We start from the raw sequence: 26,733 nt of genomic DNA, 5'->3' as shown, positions 1-26,733 counted from the left end.
TGCATATACTCCAGAATGTTATGAAGAGTGATCAGATGAATTGCATAGTCCTTCTTTGCCATGAAAATTAACTTAATCCCAAATAAACCTTTCCACTGCATTTCATTGCTGTCATTAAAGCAGTGTTTCCCAACCAGCGTGCCTCCAGCTGTTGCAAAACTACAACTCCCAGCATGCCCGGACTGCATTTGGCTGTGCGGGCATGCTGGGAGGTGTAGTTTTGCAACAGCTGGAGGCACACTGGTTGGGAAACACTACATTAAAGGACCTGCTGAGATCATTTCAGTAATCGTTGTTAACTCAGGTGAGAATGTTGACGAGCACAAGGCTGGAGATCATTATGTCAGGCTGATTGGGTTAAAATGGCAGACTTGACATGTTAAAAGGAGGGTGATGCTTGAAATCCTTGTTATTCCATTGTTAACCACGGTGACCTGCAAAGAAACGCGTGCAGCCATCATTGCGTTGCATAAAAATGGCTTCACAGGCAAGGATATTGTGGCTACTAAGATTGCAACAATTTTTAGGATCATCAAGAACTTCAAGGAAAGAGGTTCAATTCTTGTTAAGAAGGCTTCAGGGCGTCCAAGAAAGTCCAGCAAGCGCCAGGATCGTCTCCTAAAGAGGATTCAGCTGCGGGATCGGAGTGCCACCAGTGCAGAGCTTGCTCAGGAATGGCAGCAAGCAGGTGTGAGCGCATCTGCACGCACAGTGAGGCGAAGACTTTTGGAAGATGGCCTGGTCTTCAAGAAGGGCAGCAAAGAAGTCACTTCTCTCCAAAAAAAACATCAGGGACAGATTGATCTTCTGCAGAAAGTTTGGTGAATGGACTGCTGAGGACTGGGGCAAAGTCATATTCTCCGATGAAGCCTCTTTCCGATTGTTTGGGGCATCTGGAAAAAGGCTTGGCCGGAGAAGAAAAGGTGAGCGCTACCATCAGTCCTGTGTCATGCCAACAGTAAAGCATCCTGAGACCATTCATGTGTGGGGTTGCTTCTGATCCAAGGAAGTGGGCTCACTCACTATTTTGCCCAAAAACACAGCCATGAATAAAGAATGGTACCAAAACACTCTCCAACAGCAACTTCTTCCAACAATCCAACAACAGTTTGGTGAAGAACAATGCATTTTTCAGCACGATGGAGCACCGTGCCATAAGGCAAAAGTGATAACTAAGTGGCTCGGGGACCAAAACGTTGACATTTTGGGTCCATGGCCTGGAAACTCCCCAGATCTTAATCCCATTAGAGAACTTGTGGTCAATCCTCAAGAGGCGGGTGGACAAACAAAAACCCACTGATTCTGACAAACTCCAAGAAGTGATTATGAAAGAATGGGTTGCTATCAGTCAGGAATTGGCCCAGAAGTTGATTGAGAGCATGCCCAGTCGAATTGCAGAGGTCCTGAAAAAGAAGGGCCAACACTGCAAATACTGACTCTTTGCATAAATGCCATGTAATTGTCGATAAAAGCCTTTGAAACGTATGAAGTGCTTGTAATTATATTTCACTACATCACAGAAACAACTGAAACAAAGATCTAAAAGCAGTTTAGCAGCAAACTTTGTGAAAACTAATATTTGTGTCATTCTCAAAACTTTTGGCCACGACTGTATACACCCAAAAAAATTTAAATTTCACCATAAAATGTAACAGACAATAATTTTTTTTACCGGTCTACTAGGTATAGCAGTGGTACTATACACCACCAAAATTGGTGAATTTCACCCTAAAATGTAAATGACAATTTATTTATTTTTTAACCGGCTTACTAGGTATAGCAGTGGTACTATACACGCAAAAATTTGTTAATTTTACCCAAAAATGTAACTGACAATTTTTTTTTTTTTTACCGGTCTACTAGGTATAGCAGTAATACTATACACACCAAAATTGGTGAATGTCTACCTAAAATGTAGATGACAATTTATTATTTTTTTTAACCGGCCTACTAGGTATAGCAGTGGTACTATACACCCGAAAATTTGTTAATTTCACCCGAAAAAGTAAATGAAAATATATATTTTTTTCGGTCTACTAGGTATAGGAGTGGTCTTTCTACCTTAAATTGCACACTGACTAATACAGATGTTGCAGATTGACAAACGATGTTGCCCGAGTAGTACGCCACTTTTACAGACTGACAATAATACGCACAAAACCGAAGATAAAATCGATTTTAGAGGAAATATTGTTAGGAAACATTCTTTTCTGTATATTTACTTGTATATAAAGAGCAAGTGCTGCCAAAAATTACAAGGACGAGGCACTCCGATACAACCTGCATATCACATAAAGGAGGGCCTCTTTCACATTGTGCTACAATTGTTCAGGTATTGGGACTCCTACACTCATAAAGTCTATGCACTAATTGAAAGGGCTTCCAAAAATTACAAGGAACCGGCACTCCGAAACACCCTTTGTTACACATAAAGGAGGACATCATACACCCTTGAAAAATTATGATTGATGGTCCGCTGGTGACCCTCAAAAACATTAGGAGCAAGGGCCTGCTGGTGACTCCTTAAACATTACGGGCGAGGGCCTGCTGCTGATCTGAGCATTGAAAAAATTATGGTCGAGGGCCTGCTGGTGAGCTGACCCTCTAAAACATTATATGCGAGGGCCTGCTGGTTAGCTGAACCTTGAAAAGATTGTAGGTGAAGGCCTGCTAGTGAGCTGACCCTGTAAAACATTATGGTTGAGGACCTGCTGGTGAGCTGACCCTCTAAAACATTATATGCGAGGGCCTACAGGTGAGCTAGCCCTCTAAAAGATTGTAGGTGAGGGCCTGCTGGTGAACTGACCCTCTAAAGCATTATATGCGAGGGCATGCAGGTGAGCTGACCCTCTAAAAGATTGTAGGTGAGGGCCTGCTGGTGAGCTGACCCTCTAAAACATTACATGCGAGGTCCTGCAGGTGAGCTGGCCCTCTAAAAGATTGTAGGTGAGGGCCTGCTGGTGAGCTGACCCTCTACAACATTAGGAGCGAGGGCAGACTAATAAGCATGTAGATATGATGAAAGAGGAGGAGGAGGACGAGAAAAGGAAGAGTGAACCATATACCCTTTTTGTGGTGGAAGGGGTGCATGGGAATACAGTGTATTCAGTACATTATAAAAAACACATTTAAATTGCCTTTATGTTAAGCCGCCTTCCCCTGGTGGAGTAGAGAAGTCAGGGGCAATCCAGGCCTTGTTCATTTTTATAAGAGTCAACCTGTCAGCAATTTCAAATGACAGGCGGATGTGCTTATTAGTTATTATGCCACGAGCAGCACTTAATACCCGCTCTGACAAAATGCTGGCAGCAGGGCAGGCAAGCACCTCCAAGGCGTAGAGCGCCAGTTCGGGCCACGTGTCCAGCTTGGAAACTTAGTAGTTGTAAGGCACAGAGTGATCATTGAGGACCCTGTCACGGTCTGCTAAGTACTCCTTCACCATCTTCCAAAATTTTTCCCTCCTTATGACACTAAATTGCGCATTAGGGTGAGGGTGCTGGCGGGGTGTCATGAAACTGTCCTAGACTTTAGAGAGTGTTGCCCTGCCTCTGTTGGAACTGCTGTGTGTTCCCCTCGTCTCCCCTCCTCGGTTTCACAAGGAACCACTTACTCTGCCGCCTGCGTTGTTAGCTGGAAATTTTTGGAGCAATTTTTCCACAAGGACCTTGTGGTATTGCACCATTTTTCTCGTCCTCTCTAACCACAGGAATGAGAGACGAGAATTTCTCTTTGTAGCGGGGGTTGAGAAGGGTAAACAACCAGTAATCGGTGTTGTCCAAAATGCGTAAAGCACGTGGGTCACGGGAAAGGCAGCCTAACATAAAGTCAGCCATGTGTGCCTGAGTCCCAACAAGCAAGACTTCGCTGTCGTCATCCTCTTCCTCCTCTTCTGCCCATCCACGCTGAACTGAACATTAAACTTCCATGGGTACTACCCTCTGTAGCGGAGGCAACCGTCTCCTGCTCCTCCTCATCATCATCATCCAATTTGCGCCAAGAAGATGAACTGAGGGTGGTCTGGCTAGTGGCTATCACCCTGTGTAATGTCTTCCCCCATTTCCACCTCTTCCACATGCAAAGTGTCGGCCTTAATTGTGAGCAGCAAGCGCTTGAGTAGACACAGAAGTGGGATAGTGACGCTGATAATAGCATTATCGCTGCTCACCATCTGTGTTTTTTCCTCAAAGTTTCTTAAAACTTCATAGAGGTCAGACATTCATGCCCATGTGAAGAGCAGAAGCTGACTGGAAAGGCGACGACCATGTTGCAGCTGCTATTCCACTACTGCCCTCTGCTGCTCACAAAGCCTGGAAAACATGTTGAACGTTGAGTTCCAGCGCGTGCTCACATCGCACAACAGTCGGTGAGCTGGCAATTGTAGGCGCTGCTGCAGCGTTGACAGACCGGCGGCAGCTCAAGCAAATTGGGGTGGTTTTGAGAAACCGCTGAACCACTAAGTTGAAGACGTGGGCTAGGCATAGGATGTGTGTGAGCTTCCCGAGCTACAAAGCCACCACCAAGTTACGCCTATTATCAGACACAACCATGCCTGGTTCTAGGTTGAGTGTTGAGAGACACAGCTCAGTCTGGTCTCTCATCCCCTGCCACAGCTCTACGGGCGTGTGCTGCTTGTCACCTAAGAAGATCAGCTTAAGCACGGCCTGTTGACACATCCCCACTGCAGTGCTACACTTCTTCCAGCTACCGATTGATGTCTGACTGGTGCTGCAAGAGGATAATTCTGAGGTGGAAGTGGAGGAGGAGGCGTAGGAGGAGAAGTGGGGGTTGGAGCCACTAACGTAGGTGGTGGCGAAAACCCTGATGGAATTAGGGCCTGCAATCCTTGGCGTCGGTAGCACCTGTGCCATCCCTGGGTACGACCCGCTCCCAGCCTCCACAACGTTCACCCAGTGTGCCGTCAGGGAAATGTAGTGTCCCTGGCCGAAAGCACTTGTCCATGTGTCAGTGGTTAAGTGGACCTTTCCAGTAACTGCGTTGGTCAGGGCACAGGTGATGTTATGGGATACATGCTGGTGTAAGGCAGGCACAGCACACCATGAAAAATAGTGGGGACTGGGAAATGCGTAACAATCAGGCTGCGGAAGGCCTCCATGTCAACAAGGCTAAATGGCAACATTTCCAGGGGCAGTAATTTGGAAAGTTGCGCATTTAGTGCTATGGCCTGTGGGTGGGTGGCTGCATATTTGCGCTTGCGTTCAAATGCCTGTGGTAAGGACATTTGTACTCTGCGCTGGGACACGGAAGTGGATGTGGTCGCTGATGGTGCTTGCTAAGGTCCAGGTGCAGCGCGGGAGGCATCCGGGCTTGTGCCTTCGACAAGGGATTGGCCAGCTTGTTACACAGGGGAAGAGGAGGAAGTGGTGTGACCCGCAGACACAGATTTTGGACCAAGGCGTTCGTCCCACCTATTACAGTGCTTTGATGCCATGTGGTGGATCATGCTGGTGGTGGTGAGGTTATTAGTGTTCACGCCCCTGTTCATTTTTGTATGGCACAGGTTGCAAATTACAATTCTTTTGTCGTCCGCAATTTTCTCAAAAAAGCACCAGACTGCGGAACACCTTCCCCTTGGCAAGGGAGATTGCCGCAAGGGAGTGCTCCGGGGAACAGTTGCGGGCCTGTTTGGTGTGGCCCGCCTTCTCCCTTTTGCCACCCCACTGCCTCTTCCAGCCTGTTGTGGTGCTGCGGATCCCTCCCCCTCTGTACTGCTGTCCTCTCTCGGTTTGCCACCTTCCCAGGTTGGGTCAATGAATTCATCGTCCACCACCTCCACTTTAACTTCCTCACTCTTCTCATCCTCCTGACTTGTTGACCTAACAACAACCTCAGTTATTGACAACTGTGTCTCATCCTCATCATCAACCTCTGGAGACACTAATTGCCATTGACTTATTGGCAATTGTGTCTCATCATCATCATCCACCTCGTGAAACACTAATTGCCGTTTCCCACCGTCATATTCTTCTGACTGTGAATGCTCAGGAGTTTGGGAATCAGGGCACAAGATCTAATTTCCCTCTTCAAACGGGCTTGTCGAAAGGCTCAAATGAAGGAATGGCACTGAAAAGAGCTCCTCGGAATATCCGAGTGAGGGATCACATGTTTGGCAATACTCTCCATGGTGGGAGGAAGGATGATCAGGGTGAGGATTGTGTTGACCAGACTCTTGGCTACTGATACTGAACTTGGTGGAAGACAGTGTGGTGCTTAACCGACTAGAAGCATTATCTGCTGCAATCCAACCGACCACCTGGTTGCACTAGTCTGACTTCGAGAGCATTGTTCTGCGCCGCCCTGCAAAATGGGACATGAAGCTAGGTATCGTGGATGATTTTTTTTCTTGTGCTATGGCAGCAGGCACAGTTTGAACGCGCCCAGGGCCACGGCCTCTGCGTGCACCATCAAGCATCATGGCCACTTCCTTGTCCCTTACTGCTCGCCTTCTTCATATTAAATATTATTTGCTTGAAAGTATGTCACACATACAGTAGCGTAGAACTTGTAAGTGTATGCGCATTAAAATGAAAAAAGGAATTTGGGATGTGGAAACGTCACACAGGAGATATACCGCAGATAATGTTGCTGATGTCAGCAGCGGCTAATATAAAATTACAGGGAATGTCACAGGTATTTGGGATGTGGAAATGTTACACAGGAGAAATACCACAGATAATGTCGCTGATGTCACCAGCAGCTAATAAAAAATTACAGGGAATGTCACAGGTATTTGGGATGTGGAAACGTTACACAGGAGATGTACCCCAGGTAATGTCACTGTCCGCAGCAGACACTGTCTACGGAAAAAGGTACACTGGATGTCACTGATATTTTTCGGATGTGCACACGTTACACAGGAGATGTAGCGCAGCTAATGTCACTGTCCGCAGCGGACACCATCTACGGAAAAAGTACACTGGATGTCACAGATATTTTTGGGATGCGCACACGTTACACAGGAGATGTAGTGCAGATAATGTCGCAGTCTCCTGCAGCCTAGCTATTGCACGCTATTTAGAGCAGGATGCGCTAAAAATAGATATTGCTGCCACACACAATAGTCTTTAAAAGGACTTTTAGGTCTATAAAGTTTTAGCAATTTAGCGCAGGTTGCGCTAAAAATATATACACTCACCTAAAGAATTATTAGGAACACCATACTAGTATTAAAGCTGGTTACAGCCTGTATTTGTGGGCGGGGCTGCTGGCTATATCTTCTCACGCGACTTCACCCTGTGGATGGTCGCTTCATGCAGGCTTTCCTCGGCCCGTTCTGTCACTTCCGGTTTGCTGCCACGTCACTTCCGGGTAAGGTCTCGACTCTCTAGGCTTCCCCAGCTGGGGGCAGCGTCCGGCCGGCTCCGGCCGGGCTTCCTCTCCCCTCCAGCTCCGGGGGGAGCCTCCTCACAACCGGTATGTTTCTCTGTCCGCGGCTGGGGTTCGGCGGGACCGGCATCCACAGCACTTCAGGTGGGGCGGACCGTTCCGCTGGGCTGCTGTGATTCGCGTCCCTGCCTCTCCCATCTGCACATTTGGGAATATCCCGTAGCAGCAACAGTTATGCTGAAACCACTGGGGTTTTGTACCTTGTATCTGCGACAGGATTGCGGCACTGTCTGTCTGCTGACTCTGTATTTCTTCTGCGATGATGATGGGTAGGTTACTGCTGTTTGGGTGACATTGCAATTTTGCAAGAGAATGGGGTTTTATGTAAGTGCACCTGCCTGTCCAGTGTAAAAAAAAAAAAAAAAAAGGGAAACAGCATGACCAGCTCTTTAATTAGTATTCTACCAAGCAGGCATGTGCATCGCACCGCATTTTATACGGCACGACCGTGTTGTGCTGCCCTCTTATGCCATGTCAGTGACACCTGGTATGCCGCCCTCCTGTGCACAGGTTCATCACACCGCATGTCATCCCGCCCTCCTGTGCACTTGTTGATAGCGCAGTGGTGTGATGCCGCCCTCCTGTGCAGACATGTAAGTGCCGCTATTTTGTGCCACCCTTCTGGGCACATTACACGGCTTAGCAGTGTTGTGCCACCCTCCATGCCCGGGTACCTGGCACAGCTGCGCCGTGCCGCCCTCCCGTGCTCATGCGTGCGGCACCGCCGTGTTATACCGCCCTGACACATGTATGGGAGTGGGTGGGATAACCCTTAACCAGGCCCTTCCTTTCTCAGGTGGAGATGCTGTTTTCCGGTTATCTTATGTGCCATTTCGGGCTCAGGGCTGTCTTTATGAGCTTGTTGTCTTTACCTAGGTGCTGATAAATTTTTCCAAAATGAACAGGGCTGCAGTACCGTCTGATATCCAGTCTTCCCGTTTAGCCAGTCTCCATGGATCGCCCAGGCTCGTTCCGTCTCTGTCATCCTGGATCCCCCAGGTACACGCTGTCTCTGTCATCCTGGATCGTCCAAGCTCGTTCCGTCTCTGTCATCCTGGATCCCCCAGGTACACGCTGTCTCTGTCATCCTGGATCGCCCAGGCCCGTTCAGCCTCTGTCATTCTGGATCGCCCAGGCCCGTTCAGCCTCTGTCATCCTGGATCGCCCAGGCCCGTTCAGCCTCTGTCATCCTGGATCGCCCAGGCCCGTTCTGCCTTTGTCTTCCTGGATCGCCCAGGCCTGTTCTGCCTCTGTCATCCTGGATCGCCCAGGCCCGTTCTGCCTCTGTCATCCTGGATCGCCCAGGCCCGTTCAGCCTCTGTCATCCTGGATCGCCCAGGCCCGTTCAGCCTCTGTCATCCTGGATCGCCCAGGCCCGTTCTGCCTCTGTCATCCTGGATCGCCCAGGCCCGTTCTGCCTCTGTCATCCTGGATCGCCCAGGCCTGTTCTGCCTCTGTCATCTTTCCTTGTTCCCCGTCCACGGTCCTCCGTTCCCTCATCTTCCTTCTCTTCCCGGCTCTCCTAAAGCGGTGTTTATTAAAATAATAAAATCTAATTGGTACAAGTACTTCTTCAGTACACCGGACCTGGGGCTATCTTCAACTGTAATTAGGTATAATTGCATGTATTGTTTTCTATTTTCATTTATTTTGCAGTACATTCCAGCTGAGAAGCCATGGTTTGCATCAGTTGGCAGGCACGGGGCTAGCCGGCCTGTTTCTCAATTCCGGTGGGAGTGGGCTGGTCCTGCTTCTGCTAGAGGGGGAGTTCAAGTATGGAGACAGAGAGGGGAGGGAGCGTATGCCAGAGCTTCTATTCCTGGGAACAGAAAATGAGATAAAAAAAAAGCTTCAAGAATGCAGCGGAGAGACCAGACACCGGTGTGATCAGTAAGGTGCTGCCTTGCGGACACTGCTGCGGGGTCAGGGACTGCTGCTCTGATTCCCATCACCTATACTACCACTAGCCCAGGTTAAGTTTAAGTTGGAACCTCCAGTGGACCCCTATACCCACAGTGCCAATCAATTGCTGCACAATCGCTCTATGCCTCCTCGACTGGGGCCAGAAACTGCACCTTCCACTGCTGCTACCAGATGTAACACAAGTTATCCCCTCTAGTGTAGCTAACTCCATGAATGTTGTCTTAGTAGTGGGGTTTTGTTGCAATGCTATTTCCCGGTTCCTAATGTACCATTTTGGGCATCTTTTCTTAAAACAAACAGGGCTGCGGCACTGTCTGATATTCAGTCCTCCCGATCAGCCAAGTAGCTGCTCATCAGCTTCCCGAATTTTTCAGGTATCATGCATACGTCTTCTGTCTGTCTTCCCTGCTTCTTGACATACTCTCACGTCATCTGAGGTCCCCTGGCTCGCCCGGTCTCTGTCATCCTGGATCGCCCAGGCTCGCTCTGCCTCTGCCATCCAGGATCATCCAGGCTCGCACTGCCTCGGTCGTCCTGGATCGCCCAGGCTCGCTCTGCCTCTGTCTTCCTGGATCGCCCAGGCTCTCTCTGTCTCGGTTATCCTGGCTGGCCCAGGCTCGCTCCGTCTCTATCATCCTGGTTCGCCCAGGCTCGCTCTACCCCATTCATCCAGGATCGCCCTGGCTCGTTCTGTCATCCTGGATCGCCCAGGCTCGCTCTGCGCCTGTCGTCCTGGACCGCCCAGGCTCGCTCTGTCTCTGCCATCCTGGATCGCCCAGGCTCGCCCTGCTCCTGTCATCCTGGTTCGCCCAGGCTCGCTCTGCTCCTGTCATCCTGGATCGCCCAGGCTCGCTCTGCTCCTGTCATCCTGGATCGCCCAGGCTCGCTCTGCTCCTGTCATCCTGGATCGCCCAGGCTTGCTCTGCTCCTGACGTCCTGGATCGCCCAGGCTCGCGATGCTCCTGTCATCCTGGATCGCCCAGGCTCGCTCTGCTCCTGTCATCCTGGATCGCCCAGGCTCGCGCTGCTCCTGTCATCCTGGATCGCCCAGGCTCGCGCTGCTCCTGTCATCCTGGATCGCCCAGGCTCGCGTTGCTCCTGTCATCCTGGATTGCCCAGGCTCGCGCTGCTCCTGTCATCCTGGATCGCCCAGGCTCGCGCTGCTCCCGTCATCCTGGACCACCCAGGCTCGCTCTGCTCCTGTCATCCTGGTTCGCCCAGGCTCGCTCTGTCTCTGCCATCCTGGATCGCCCAGGCTCGCCCTGCTCCTGTCATCCTGGTTCGCCCAGGCTCGCTCTGCTCCTGTCATCCTGGATCGCCCAGGCTCGCTCTGCTCCTGTCATCCTGGATCGCCCAGGCTCGCTCTGCTCCTGTCATCCTGGATCGCCCAGGCTTGCTCTGCTCCTGACGTCCTGGATCGCCCAGGCTCGCGATGCTCCTGTCATCCTGGATCGCCCAGGCTCGCTCTGCTCCTGTCATCCTGGATCGCCCAGGCTCGCGCTGCTCCTGTCATCCTGGATCGCCCAGGCTCGCGCTGCTCCTGTCATCCTGGATCGCCCAGGCTCGCGTTGCTCCTGTCATCCTGGATTGCCCAGGCTCGCGCTGCTCCTGTCATCCTGGATCGCCCAGGCTCGCGCTGCTCCCGTCATCCTGGACCACCCAGGCTCGCTCTGCTCCTGTCATCCTGGTTCGCCCAGGCTCGCTCTGCCTCCGTCATCCAGGATCTCCCAGGCTCGCCTACCTCGGTCATCCTGGATCGCCCAGGCTCGCTCTACCTCTGTCTTCCTGGATCGCCCAGGCTCGCTTCGTTTCGGTTATTCTAGATTGCCCAGGCTCGCTCTGTCTCTGTCATTCTGGATCGCCCAGGCTCGCTCTGCCTCCGTCATCCTGGATCACCCAGGCTCGCTCTACCTCAGTCATCCTGGATCGCCCAGGCCCTGGTTGCCTCTCTCATCCTAGATCGCCCAGGCCCACGTTGCCTCTCTCATCCTGGATCACCCAAGCCTGCTCTTCCACTGTCATCCTGGACCGTCACTTTACTAAATACCCAGTGCCTTCCCGAGTCGCTCAGGTCATTTAACAGCCCAGCTCCTGCCTGAATCACTCAGGCCCTTGATACCTCCCGTGTCATTCGGTTCAATTAACTATTTCCCTCCTACAGCGTGGGTAGTCTTTTTGCCCACTTATTCAGGCCTACCCCGCACTGGCTCCGGGCACAGTTCAGCCAGATAGATCATGGAGGGTGATAGGCATCCCTCCCGACTCTACGCCAATGTACACCTCAGCCCCTGCCACAAGTATTAAGGCTGGTTACAGCCTGTATTTGTGGGCGGGGCTGCTGGCTATATCTTCTCACGCGACCTCACACTGTGGACGGTCGCTTCATGCCCCACCCTTCCGACCCTTCTTTCTTTCATTCCACTCTCTTGGGTGGCCCACTTATTCAGGCCTACCCCGCACTGGCTCCGGGCACTGTTCAGCCAGATAGATCATGGAGAGTGATAGGCATCCCTCCCGACTCTACGCCAATGTACACATCAGCCCCTGCCACAAATACGGTGTTGGACCCCCTTTTGCCTTCAGAACTGCCTTAATTCTACGTGGCATTGATTCAACAAGGTGCTGATAGCATTCTTTAGAAATGTTGGCCCATATTGATAGGATAGCATCTTGCAGTTGATGGAGATTTGAGGGATGCACATCCAGGGCACAAAGCTCCCGTTCTACCACATCCCAAAGATGCTCTATTGGGTTGAGATCTGTTGACTGTGGGGGCCATTTTAGTACAGTGAACTCATTGTCATGTTCAAGAAACCAATTTGAAATGATTCGAGCTTTGTGACATGGTGCATTATCCTGCTGGAAGTAGCCATCAGAGGATAGATACATGTTCTCATTCTGTTTACGCCAAATTCGGACTCTACCATTTGAATGTCTCAACAGAAATCGAGACTCATCAGACCAGGCAACATTTTTCCAGTCTTCAACAGTCCAATTTTGGTGAGCTTGTGCAAATTGTAGCCTCTTTTTCCTATTTGTAGTGGAGATGAGTGGTACCCGGTGGGGTCTTCTGCTGTTGTAGCCCATCCGCCTCAAGGTTGTGTGTGTTGTGGCTTCACAAATGCTTTGCTGCACACCTCGGTTGTAACGAGTGGTTATTTCAGTCAACGTTGCTCTTCTATCAGCTTGAATCAGTCGGCCCATTCTCCTCTGACCTCTAGCATCTACAAGGCATTTTTGCCCACAGGACTGCCGCATACTGGATGTTTTTCCCTTTTCACACCATTCTTTGTAAACCCTAGAAATGGTTGTGCGTGAAAATCCCAGTAACTGAGCAGATTGTGAAATACTCAGACCGGCCCGTCTGGCACCAACAACCATGCCACGCTCAAAATTGCTTAAATCACCTTTCTTTCCCATTCTGATATTCAGTTTGGAGTTCAGGAGATTGTCTTGACCAGGACCACACCCCTAAATGCATTGAAGCAACTGCCATGTGATTGGTTGGCTAGATAATTGCATTAATGAGAAATAGAACAGGTGTTCCTGATAATTCTTTAGGTGAGTGTATACTGCTGCTGCCACACACAACAATAGTCCTTAAAAGGGCTTTTGGGTCTGTAAAGTTTTTGCAATTTATCGCAGGTTGCGCTAAATATATATACATATATATATATATATATATATTGCTGCTGCCACACACAACAATAGTCCTTAAAAGGACTTTTGGGTCTCTGACAAGTTTTTCAACTGAAAAAATTTAAATTTAACTCCCTACACCATCTTTCCCTTCTTCAGCACAGCTCTCCCTGACTAACACTGAGCCGAACACGTGTCATCAGGTGCTATATAGCACCTGATGACCCGTTCCAGCAGGCCAATCACTATAATACCAGTAACCAACATGGCTACGGCATTACAGTGAAGGGCAGTACTTACCTGCACGTTTATTGGCTGCGTAGCAGCCAACAACTGTTTGGGGAGGAGACTCGAACATTGCGCTCGAGCACATGAGGTATTCGGGAAATACCGCCATGTGCCGAGCATCGAGATGCTCTAGCCGAACTTGTGTTCGGTCGAGCATGCTCGATCAGCAGTAGATCCTAGGTCAGTGATGGCGAACCTTTTAGAGACTGAGTGCCCAAACTGTAACCCAAAACCCACTTATCTATCGCAAAGTGCCAACACGGCCATTTAACCTGAATACTATAGTCCTATACAGTATATCTGCCATGTACTTTATCATTTAGCTATAATAGCCTGGCTACATTCGGTGCGCTGCCTGTTCTGTTCATAGGGCGCCTTGAGCTGATGTATGGCAGGAAAAGTCTAAGGCATATTGGTACACCATAGACCTTTTCCAGGGTGTGGGTGCCCACAGAGAGGGCTCTGAGTGCCGCCTCTGGCACCCGTGCCACAGGTTTGCCACCACTGTCCTAGGTCATACCCCTGACCTATTAACACTTTAAAAAAAATAAGTAAATAAATAAAAAACAAGACCAATAAATTTTGGCCACGGCCAATATTAGTTATACTGTTAAAACCAATGATTTCATAATTTAATAACAAATATTATTTAATCACCAGTATCATTTATCATTGTGCTGGCCGATGGGGTACTGTACATTGCCATGATGCCATTGATAAATTGGGTAGGGAAATCAAACTGCTGCAAATCTCTGGTCATAAACAGCCATCTATGTGATCAAAGACCTTCTTGGCATCCCTGCCAAGAAGGACTAAGGGTGTTGAAGTTCAGTGGGCACAATGGATGATATGGACCAAGCGGGCAATGTTAAGATGACCTTTCCGACCAGCTACAAAGCCTACTTGGTCCACACTTAGGCCACAAAGCCTACTTGGATAAAGCTAGGGAGTAAATGCTGTAAATATATATATATATATATATATATATATATATATCCATCCATAGAAAAAACTGTGGCAGCACTCCCTTTAAAAGCTGTATGAGATGTAGGGTGCCAGCGGTAGTCCCTCGATTCAGGACGGAAGACAGCAAAGAAAGTTTGCAGCACTCCTTGAAAGATAAAATGTGCTCTTTTATTCACACATATCAAGTGACATAGAAACATAGAAACATAGAATGTGTCGGCAGATAAGAACCATTTGGCCCATCTAGTCTGCCCAATATACTGAATACTATGGATAGCCCCTGGCCCTATCTTATATGAAGGATGGCCTTATGCCTATCCCATGCATGCTTAAACTCCTCCACTGGATTTGTAGCTACCACTTCTGCAGGAAGGCTATTCCATGCATCCACTACTCTCTCAGTAAAGTAATACTTCCTGATATTACTTTTAAACCTTTGCCCCTCTAATTTAAAACTATGTCCTCTTGTGGTAGTTTTTCTTCTTTTAACCGCCTCCGGACCGCTGTACGCACAGACGCGTCCTGGAGGTGGTTGATTCATTCCTCCTGGACTCGCCGGCGCGTCCTCTCGCGAGACGCGAGATTTCCTGTGAACGCGCGCACACAGGCGCGCGCGCTCACAGGAACGGAAGGTAAGAGAGTTGATCTCCAGCCTGCCAGCGGCGATCGTTCGCTGGCAGGCTGGAGATGTGTTTTTTTTAACCCCTAACAGGTATATTAGACGCTGTTTTGATAACAGCGTCTAATATACCTGCTACCTGGTCCTCTGGTGGTCCCCTTTGTTTGGATCGACCACCAGAGGACACAGGTAGCTCAGTAAAGTAGCACCAAACACCACTACACTACACCCCCCCCCCCCGTCACTTATTAACCCCTTATTAGCCCCTGATCACCCCATATAGACTCCCTGATCACCCCCTGTCATTGATTACCCCCCTGTCATTGATCACCCCCCTGTCATTGATCACCCCCCTGTAAAGCTCCATTCAGACGTCCGCATGATTTTTACGGATCCACTGATAGATGGATCGGATCCGCAAAACGCATCCGGACGTCTGAATGAAGCCTTACAGGGGCGTGATCAATGACTGTGGTGATCACCCCATATAGACTCCCTGATCACCCCCCTGTCATTGATTACCCCCCTGTCATTGATCACCCCCCTGTAAAGCTCCATTCAGACGTCCGCATGATTTTTACGGATCCACTGATAGATGGATCGGATCCGCAAAACGCATCCGGACGTCTGAATGAAGCCTTACAGGGGCATGATCAATGACTGTGGTGATCACCCCATATAGACTCCCTGATCACCCCCCTGTAAAGCTCCATTCAGATGTCCACATGATTTTTACGAATGTACTGATAGATGAATCGGATCCGCAAAACGCATCCGGACGTCTGAATGAAGCCTTACAGGGGCATGATCAATGACTGTGGTGATCACCCCATATAGACTCCCTGATCACCCCCCTGTCATTGATTACCCCCCTGTAAAGCTCCATTCAGATGTCCGCATGATTTTTACGGATGCACTGATAGATGGATCGGATCCGCAAAACGCATACGGACGTCTGAATGAAGCCTTACAGGGGCATGATCAATGACTGTGGTGATCACCCCATATAGACTCCCTGATCACCCCCCTGTCATTGATTACCCCCCTGTAAAGCTCCATTCAGATGTCCGCATGATTTTTACGGATGCACTGATAGATGGATCGGATCCGCAAAACGCATACGGACGTCTGAATGAAGCCTTACAGGGGCATGATCAATGACTGTGGTGATCACCCCATATAGACTCCCTGATCACCCCCCTGTCATTGATTACACCCCTGTCATTGATCAACCCCCTGTAAAGCTCCATTCAGATGTCCGCATGATTTTTACGGATGCACTGATAGATGGATCGGATCCGCAAAACGAATCCGGACGTCTGAATGAAGCCTTACAGGGGCGTGATCAATGACTGTGGTGATCACCCCATATAGACTCCCTGATCACCCCCCTGTCATTGATTACACCCCTGTCATTGATCAACCCCCTGTAAAGCTCCATTCAGATGTCCGCATGATTTTTACGGATGCACTGATAGATGGATCGGATCCGCAAAACGCATCCGGACGTCTGAATGAAGCCTTACAGGGGCATGATCAATGACTGTGGTGATCACCCCATATAGACTCCCTGATCACCCCCCTGTCATTGATTACCCCCCTGTAGAGCTCCATTCAGATGTCCGCATGATTTTTACGGATGCACTGATAGATGGATCGGATCCGCAAAACGCATCCGGACGTCTGAATGAAGCCTTACAGGGGCGTGATCAATGACTGTGGTTATCACCCCATATAGACTCCCTGATCACCCCCCTGTCATTGATCACCCCCCTGTCATTGATCACCCCCCTGTCATTGATCACCCCCCCTGTCATTGATCACCCCCCCTGTCATTGATCACCCCTCTGTAAGGCTCCATTCAGACATTTTTTTGGCCCAAGTTAGCGGAATTATTATTATTTTTTCTTACAAAGTCACATATTCCACTAACTTGTGTCAAAAAATAAAATCTCACATGAACTCACCATACCCCTCACGGAATCCAAATGCATTGGATATTCCAGACTTCTTCTCACGCTTTAGGGCCCCTAGAATGCCAGGGCAGTATAAATACCCCACATGTGACCCCATTTCGGAAAGAAGACACCCCCAGGTATTCCGTGAGGGGCATATTGAGTCCATGAAAGATTGAAATTTTTGTCCCAAGTTAGCGGAACGGGAGACTTTGTGAGAAAAAAATTAAAAATTTCAATTTCCGCTAACTTGTGCCAAAAAAATAAAAAAAAAATTCTATGAACTCGCCATGCCCCTCATTGAATACCTTGGGGTGTCTTCTTTCCAAAATGGGGTCACATGTGGGGTATTTATACTGCCCTAGCATTCTAGGGGCCCCAAAGCGTGAGAAGAAGTCTGGTATCCAAATGTCTAAAAATGCCCTCCTAAAAGGAATTTGGGCACCTTTGCGCATCTAGGCTGCAAAAAAGTGTCACACATCTGGTATCGCCGTACTCAGGAGAAGTTGGGGAATGTGTTTTGGGGTGTCATTTTACATATACCCATGCTGGGTGAGATAAATATCTTGGTCAAATGCCAACTTTGTATAAAAAAATGGGAAAAGTTGTCTTTTGTCAAGATATTTCTCTCACCCAGCATGGGTATATGTAAAATGACACCCCAAAACACATTCCCCAACGTCTCCTGAATACAGCAAAACCTCATGTGTGACACTTTTTTGCAGCCTAGGTGGGCAAAGGGGCCCATATTCCAAAGAGCACCTTTCGGATTTCACAGGTCATTTACCTACTTACCACACATTAGGGCCCCTGGAAAATGCCAGGGCAGTATAACTACCCCACAAGTGACCCCATTTTGGAAAGAAGACACCCCAAGGTATTCCGTGAGGGGCATGGCGAGTTCCTAGAATTTTTTATTTTTTGTCACAAGTTAGTGGAAAATGCTGATTTTTTTTTTTTTTTTTCATACAAAGTCTCATATTCCACTAACTTGTGACAAAAAATAAAAACTTCCATGAACTCCCTATGCCCATCAGCGAATACCTTGGGGTCTCTTCTTTCCAAAATGGGGTCACTTGTGGGTAGTTATACTGCCCTGGCATTCTAGGGGCCCAAATGTGTGGTAAGGAGTTTGAAATCAAATTCTGTAAAAAATGACCTGTGAAATCCGAAAGGTGCTCTTTGGAATATGGGCCCCTTTGCCCACCTAGGCTGCAAAAAAGTGTCACACATCTGGTATCTCCGTACTCAGGAGAAGTTGGGGAATGTGTTTTGGGGTGTCATTTTACATATACCCATGCTGGGTGAGAGAAATATCTTGGCAAAAGACAACTTTTCCCATTTTTTTATACAAAGTTGGCATTTGACCAAGATATTTCTCTCACCCAGCATGGGTATATGTAAAAAGACACCCCAAAACACATTCCTCAACTTCTCCTGAGTACGGAGATACCAGATGTGTGACACTTTTTTGCAGCCTAGGTGGGCAAAGGGGCCCATATTCCAAAGAGCACCTTTCGGATTTCACAGGTCATTTTTTACAGAATTTGATTTCAAACTCCTTACCACACATTTGGGCCCCTAGAATGCCAGGGCAGTATAACTACCCACAAGTGACCCCATTTTGGAAAGAAGAGACCCCAAGGTATTCGCTAATGGGCATAGTGAGTTCATGGAAGTTTTTATTTTTTGTCACAAGTTAGTGGAATATGAGACTTTGTATGAAAAAAAAAAAAAAAAATCAGCATTTTCCACTAACTTGTGACAAAAAATAAAAAATTCTAGGAACTTGCCATGCCCCTCACGGAATACCTTGGGGTGTCTTCTTTCCAAAATGGGGTCACTTGTGGGGTAGTTATACTGCCCTGGCATTCTAGGGGCCCAAATGTGTGGTAAGGAGTTTGAAATCAAATTCTGTAAAAAATGACCTGTGAAATCCGAAAGGTGCTCTTTGGAATATGGGCCCCTTTGCCCACCTAGGCTGCAAAAAAGTGTCACACATCTGGTATCTCCGTACTCAGGAGAAGTTGGGGAATGTGTTTTGGGGTGTCATTTTACATATACCCATGCTGGGTGAGAGAAATATCTTGGCAAAAGACAACTTTTCCCATTTTTTTATACAAAGTTGGCATTTGACCAAGATATTTCTCTCACCCAGCATGGGTATATATAAAATGACACCCCAAAACACATTCCCCACCTTCTCCTGAGTACGGAGATACCAGATGTGTGACACTTTTTTGCAGCCTAGGTGGGCAAAGGGGCCCATATTCCAAAGAGCACCTTTCGGATTTCACAGGTCATTTTTTACAGAATTTGATTTCAAACTCCTTACCACACATTTGGGCCCCTAGAATGCCAGGGCAGTATAACCACCCCACAAGTGACCCCATTTTGGAAAGAAGAGACCCCAAGGTATTCGCTGATGGGCATAGTGAGTTCATGGAAGTTTTTATTTTTTGTCACAAGTTAGTGGAATATGAGACTTTGTATGAAAAAAATAAAAATAAAAAAAATCATCATTTTCCACTAACTTGTGACAAAAAATAAAAAATTCTAGGAACTTGCCATGCCCCTCATGGAATACCTTGGGGTGTCTTCTTTCCTAAAATGGGGTCACTTGTGGGGTAGTTATACTGCCCTGGCATTCTAGGGGCCCAAATGTGTGGTAAGGAGTTTGAAATCAAATTCTGTAAAAAATGACCTGTGAAATCCGAAAGGTGCTCTTTGGAATATGAGCCCCTTTGCCCACCTAGGCTGCAAAAAAGTGTCACACATCTGGTATCTCCGTACTCAGGAGAAGTTGGGGAATGTGTTTTGGGGTGTCATTTTACATATACCCATGCTGGGTGAGAGAAATATCTTGGCAAAAGACAACTTTTCCCATTTTTTTATACAAAGTTGGCATTTGACCAAGATATTTCTCTCACCCAGCATGGGTATATATAAAATGACACCCCAAAACACATTCCCCACCTTCTCCTGAGTACGGAGATACCAGATGTGTGACACTTTTTTGCAGCCTAGGTGGGCAAAGGGGCCCATATTCCAAAGAGCACCTTTCGGATTTCACAGGTCATTTTTTACAGAATTTGATTTCAAACTCCTTACCACACATTTGGGCCCCTAGAATGTCAGGGCAGTATAACTACCCCACAAGTGACCCCATTTTGGAAAGAAGACACCCCAAGGTATTCGCTGATGGGCATAGTGAGTTCATGGAAGTTTTTATTTTTTGTCACAAGTTAGTGGAATATGAGACTTTGTAAGAAAAAAAAAAAAAATAAATCATAATTTTCCACTAACTTGTGACAAAAAATAAAAAGTTCTATGAACTCACTATGCCCATCAGCGAATACCTTAGGGTGTGTACTTTCCGAAATGGTGTCATTTGTGGGGTGTTTGTACTGTCTGGGCATTGTAGAACCTCAGGAAACATGACAGGTGCTTCAAAAAGCAGAAATTCACATTTTTGTACCATAGATTGTAAACGCTATAACTTTTACCCAAACCATTTTTTTTTTACCCAAATTTTTTTTTTTATCAAAGACATGTAGAACAATAAATTTAGAGCAAAATTTATATATGGATGTTGTTTTTTTTTGCAAAATTTTACAACTGAAAGTGAAAAATGTCATTTTTTTGCAAAAAAATCGTTAAATTTCGATTAATAACAAAAAAAGTAAAAATGTCAGCAGCAATGAAATACCACCAAATGAAAGTTCTATTAGTGAGAAGAAAAGGAGGTAAAATTCATTTGGGTGGTAAGTTGCATGACCGAGCAATAAACGGTGAAAGTAGTGTAGGTCAGAAGTGTAAAAAGTGGCCTGGTCTTTCAGGGTGTTTAAGCACTGGGGGCTGAGGTGGTTAAATAACGTTTCGGTTCTCTCACAGAATCTTTCTCAAGTCAGGTGAAACATAAAGTGCAGTAGTGCCTATATATATATATATATATATATATATATGATAAGGTTGTTACCAATTAGTTCATCAACCAATACAAAAATAGTGCACTCCCCTTTGTGGACGTATTACAATTCATTCATTTACACCACGTATCAATGTAAACACAGACTAACAAACATCTTCTATATATACTGTGGTATTGTAGCCATACTATCCGTTTTTCATAAACATAGTGCATATGTAAAGTGCAATAATAAAGTGCATGGTGCAATTAAAACGCTTAACTTCTATACCTTGCTGGGAGTTTATAAAATAAACCAAGGGGATGGCGTCTTAATTCATGTGGATGCACGCCAATTCTCTGCGTCTAGTCCTCGCCACTGCGCATGTGTGACACATGCGCAGTGGTGAGGACTAGACGCGGAGAATTGGCGAGGCTAATAAGCAGCAGCAGGAGACCAACCAGTTGCTGCTACAACATGTAATGGCGTTACTGTCAGCAGGAGCAACCCCAAGCGTACACGATGCCCGGAAAGCAGTACGTGCAGCGATCCCTAAAATGACCCCCACAGACGACATCGAGACCTACCTGGCGATGTATGAAAAAGTGGCCACCAGGGAAAAGCTGCCCCAAGACCAGTGGGCTGAGATCGTCGCTCCTTTTCTTACATCAGAGTCCCAGCGGGTGTTTTTCGACTTGCCTGATGATCAAGCGGCCGACTACCCAAAGGTAAAGGGGGAGATTTTGGCAAGACTGGGGGTGAATGTGCTGGTCCGGGCCCAGCGGGTGCATCAGTGGGGGTTCAACCCGGCGGAGCCCATGAGACCCCAGTATTATGACCTGCTTAACCTGTTACAAAAGTGGCTACAACCTGACGTGTTGAGCCCCACGGCTATGTTGGACCGGTTATTAGCAGACAGGTTCTGGAGGGCTCTGCCACCCCCTCTCCAGCAATGGATTGGCCAGGTCTCCCAAGGGAATGCGCTTGAGATGGTCGACCTGGTGGAGCGCTATGAGGCTACCCGGAACTTACAGGGGGGTTCTGTTGGGAGGGGGGCAGTAGGATCCCGTAACTCTCCACCCCGGACCCAACAACCGGTGCCCATCAAACATGCCCGGGATATAACTGTGGACCCCGCTCCAATAATTTGCTGGCGGTGTCGAGAGCCAGGCCATGTTCGAGCGGACTGTCCACGTCAGGGGGAACCCATGGACACAAACTGTAGCTTCCGTCAGTCATATGCCAGGAAACTGTGTGCAGTGGGTGCTCCGAAGTCTCTGAACCACCTGTGCCAGGTTGAGGTGGGAGACACTCCAGCGGAGGCTCTGTTGGACTCAGGAAGTCTGGTGACCCTGGTAAGGGCTTCCCTAGTACGCTCCACTGAGTACACCGGCCGTAAGGTTGGAGTCATGTGTATCCATGGGGACTTAAAAGACTATCCTACTGCTATAGTGTCTCTGTCTACGGTTTCCGGCAGGTGGATCCACGAGGTGGCTGTTGCAACCCACCTCCACTATGAACTTATAGTAGGGAGAGACTTCCCGGGTTTCACGGCACTGTGGCCGGTTCCGAGAGTGACTGATACGCCTGATACAGGTGTAACCCTAGCAGAATGGCCCGGCTCAGGGGGGAGACCAGAACCCTGGGAACCTGAGTCCGAAGGTCCCGCGGTAGGGGTGATCGCCACTTCGGTGGAAGAGGGGGAAACCACCCCGCTAAGTGTAATGGTGGGAGACATGGAGGACTCGCCACCGGGGCCTTAGCTGGCAGACCTCAATGTCTCAGGGGATAATTTTGGTACCGCACAACACCGGGATCCAACCTTATCCCGAGCCTGGGAAAATGTACTAATAATAGATGGTGAACCACAACAACCAGGGGCAGAATCAGTGTTTCCCCGTTTTGTGGTTCATCAGGATATGTTGTATCGGATAAATCAGCTGCGAGGTGAATCCGTTGAACAGTTGGTGGTGCCCCAGGCTTATCGCAAACTCGTGTTAGAGTTAGCCCACCAGCATGTTCTTGGGGGTCATCTGGGAATGCAGAAAACACAGGACCGGATACTACAACGGTTTTACTGGCCCGGTGTGTTTAAAGAGGTGGACGAGTTCTGTAAGTCTTGCCCAACCTGCCAGGCAACTAGCCCCCAGCACCTTTTCCGCAGTCCCTTGGTACCCCTCCCGATCATTGAGGTACCGTTTGAGCGAATCGCTATGGACCTAGTAGGTCCTGTACCAAAGTCCGCTATGGGACACCAACACATCTTGGTTGTCCTTGATTACGCTACTCGGTACCCGGAGGCAGTGCCACTGCGACATACTTCAGCAAAACTTATAGCTAAAGAGCTAATGGAGATGTTCTCCCGAGTGGGGCTACCTAAAGAGGTCCTGACTGATCAGGGGACCCCTTTTATGTCCAAGGTCATGAGGGAACTCTGCAAGTTGCTGTGTATAAAACAGTTACGGACGTCCGTGTATCATCCACAAACGGACGGACTGGTGGAAAGGTTTAATAAAACTCTAAAAACCATGTTAAAAAGGGTGGTGACCAAAGATGGGAAGGATTGGGACCTTCTTCTGCCCTATCTCATGTTCGCAGTGCGAGAGGTGCCCCAGGCCTCTACTGGGTTCTCGCCCTTCGAATTGCTATACGGCAGACATCCTCGTGGCTTGTTGGATGTAGCCAAAGAGGCGTGGGAACAACAACCCACTCCGCATAAAAGCGTCCTGGAATATGTTACTAAGATGCAACAGCGGATAGAGACCGTTTTGCCTCTTGTCAAGGAACATATGGAGGCCGCTCAGCGAGCCCAGAGTCGGATCTATAATCGGCAGGCTCGGGTCCGGAACTTTAACCCGGGTGATCGGGTTTTGGTTCTGGTGCCGACAGTGGACAGTAAGTTCCTAGCCAGGTGGCAGGGGCCCTACGAGGTACGTGAAAAAATAGGAGAAGTAAATTACAAAGTACACCAGCCGGGGAGGCGAAAACCGGAGCAGGTTTACCATGTTAATTTGCTAAAACCTTGGAAGGATAGGGAAACCTGTACGGAAGACAGTCCGCGGCCGGGCTTTCTTGGACAAGAGATTCCGGCTCCTAGGTCTGATGCGAGGGAAGCGGTTGCCAACATAAAAATTGCTGACAGCCTCTCCTCTAAACAGGCTCAGGAAACCAGGGAGTTCGTTAGTCGGAACACGGATGTGTTCTCAGACCTCCCTGGACGCACTTCCGTAATCCAACATGACATTGTCACTGAGCCTCAGGCAAAAATCCGGTTAAAGCCATACAGAGTACCCGAGGCTCGGCAAAAAGCCATCTCGGAGGAAGTGCAACTCAAGTTGCGGCTGGATGTCATTAAGGAGTCTAAAAGTGAGTGGGCTAGTCCTATAGTCTTAATTCCCAAGCCAGACGGATCGTTACGATTTTGTAATGATTTTCGGAAATTAAACAAGATATCAAAGTTCGATGCATATCCAATGCCTCGGGTGGATGAACTAATTGAGAAATTAGGTCAAGCCAGGTATTTTTCTGTTCTGGACCTCACCAAAGGGTACTGGCAGGTACCCTTGACGCAGGCTGCCAAAGAGAAAACTGCCTTCATTACACCAAAGGGGCTGTACCAGTATAAAGTGTTACCCTTTGGCCTGCATGGCGCTCCCGCCACTTTCCAACGTCTAATGGATATTGTACTTCGTCCACATCGGCGGTACGCCTCGGCTTACCTGGACGATATTATCATCCACAGTACAGACTGGGAAAGTCACCTGCCCAAAGTACAGGCCGTAGTGGACTCCCTTCGAAAGGCGGGGCTAACGGCTAACCCAAAGAAATGTGCGATAGGGTTAGAGGAGACTAAATACCTTGGGTATGTCATTGGGCGCGGAGTCATTAAACCCCAAGTGAGCAAGATAGAGGCGATACGGAATTGGCCCCGACCTGCCACCTCTAGACAAATAAAGTCGTTCCTGGGAATGGTGGGCTATTACATGAGGTTTGTCCCCCATTTTGCCACTTTAGCGGCTCCGTTGACAGGGCTCTTAAAGGGACGAAAGTCCGTGATAGTCCGCTGGAATGACCAGGCGGAAGAGGCTTTCTCCGCTTTGAAGTCGGCACTGTGTGGGTCCCCGGTTTTGGTGACGCCCGACTTTAAGAGGGAATTTGTGGTACAGACTGATGCCTCCGAAGTGGGCCTTGGTGCGGTACTGTCTCAGGAAGTCAACGGGGAGGAGCATCCCGTTGTCTTCCTCAGCAGTAAGCTCACTCCAGCGGAGACCCGGTACAGTATAGTGGAGAGAGAGTGCCTGGCCATCAAGTGGGCACTCGAGTCTCTCTGCTATTTTCTGTTGGGGAGGAAATTCCGTCTGGTGACCGATCACTCCCCTCTCAAGTGGATGAGCCAGGCCAAAGAGAGGAATGCTCGGGTCACCAGGTGGTTCTTATCGCTGCAAAACTTTAAGTTCACAGTAGAACACAGGGCAGGCCGGTTACAGGGAAACGCGGATGCCCTGTCCCGAGTACACTGTCTGGCGTGTGTTCACCCCCTCAGGGTTGAACAAAGGGGGGAGGTATGTAGGAAGGCGCAAGGGTCCGTCATTGACGGAAGGTACGTGTCACCGAGGTTCCTGGCCTCGGTGAGATAAGAACCGGTTATTTTATGTGTCAGCCGCAGCTAGTGCTTGCTGACACTGTTTATTCTTAGTGTGGCTGAAAAGCCGATCCGGGCCGGTTCTTATTGGGAGCAGCCAAAGAGCAGGGTGGGTGGCTGTTCCCCACGTCCAGGCCAGGTTTTGGGCTGGGGTTTAAAAACCCAGACAGCAGCTCAGCTGGGTGTGGATTATCCTCCATGGCAGAGGAGCTGAGGAGTCTGTGGTTTGAGACACTGAGGCATTTATTTGTGAGTGCCATAGGCTGGGGAAACAGGCCTCTAAAGCCTGCTGCGGACTGTGGGTGAAAATCATCTGCTGACCAGGTGAAGTCTTTTTGCACTGTGAACTTTGTGTGGTGTGAACAGGCACCAGAAAATGAACACTTACTTTTGGCTTGTTTTCTTTCTGTGTGAGAATAAACACTGAACTTTGATTTACAACCTTGTTTTTGCCTCTGTACTGCGTCCGCTTACCCTGCCTACCAGAGCGAATCCCCACAATATATATATATATATATATATATATATATACCATATAGCAATCATTTTACCTATCAGCTTTAAGACACATTTTAATGAAGAAATTGAACGATAGAAAGAGGGGTCATTCCTTTTCTTTGGGATAACAGTGATTTGGGCCATCAACATATGTGGAGACAGAGGTGTCCCTGACAATGTAGCATTACAAAACTATCGTAATTTGGGCAACAAAATCTTCTTAAAAGTAGAATAATAGTAGGTGTATGTTTCCCACTTTTTATGTATGACCACATAGAGTGCTACAATCCAGATAACATGATCACTGAGGACAGGTTGGACATGTTAGGGTACAGCCACAGCTCTGTTGCATAATATGTTATACAGTGTCTTGAAAAAGTATTCATATTTCCATATTTTTTCACCTTACACCCACAAACTGGTATTTTATTGAGATTTTATGTGAAAGACCAACACAACGTAGCAAGTATGTGTGAAGTAAAGAGAAAATCATACATGGTTTTCAAAATGTTTAATAAAATAAAATATGGAAATTGTTAGTGCCAGCATCATGCTGTGGGAATACTCTTCTTCAGCAGGGCCAGGGAAGCTGGTCAGAGTTGATATGAAGATGGATGGAGCTAAATACAGGGAGGAAAACCTGGTAGAGGAGGCAAAAGACTTGGCCCTGGGGCAGAGGTTCACCTTCCAGTAGAACAACGACCCTAAACATGCAGCCAAAACTACAATGGATTGGTTTAGATCAAAGCATATTCAGGTGTTCGAATGGTCCAGTCACAGTCTAGACGTAAATCCCGTTGATAAACTGTGGCTTCATAAATTGCTGTTCATAGACGCTCTTCATCCAGTGTGACTGAGCTTGAGCTATTTTGTAAAAAATGTATAGCAAAA

General features: G+C 48.1%; 1 protein-coding gene across 1 annotated transcript in view; it reads left to right on the top strand.

The window, feature by feature from the left end:
- LOC121009408 (cytochrome P450 2A13-like) overlaps positions 1-26,733 on the top strand; it is a 210,177-nt gene that overhangs the window by 42,172 nt on the left and 141,272 nt on the right. The window lies entirely within an intron of this gene.

This window comes from Bufo bufo, chromosome 8 (genome assembly GCF_905171765.1).
Source record: "Bufo bufo chromosome 8, aBufBuf1.1, whole genome shotgun sequence".
In the NCBI taxonomy this organism is placed as follows: domain Eukaryota; kingdom Metazoa; phylum Chordata; class Amphibia; order Anura; family Bufonidae; genus Bufo; species Bufo bufo.
Note: the sequence above shows the minus strand (reverse complement) of the source record. Positions and strands in the feature narration are given on the sequence as shown.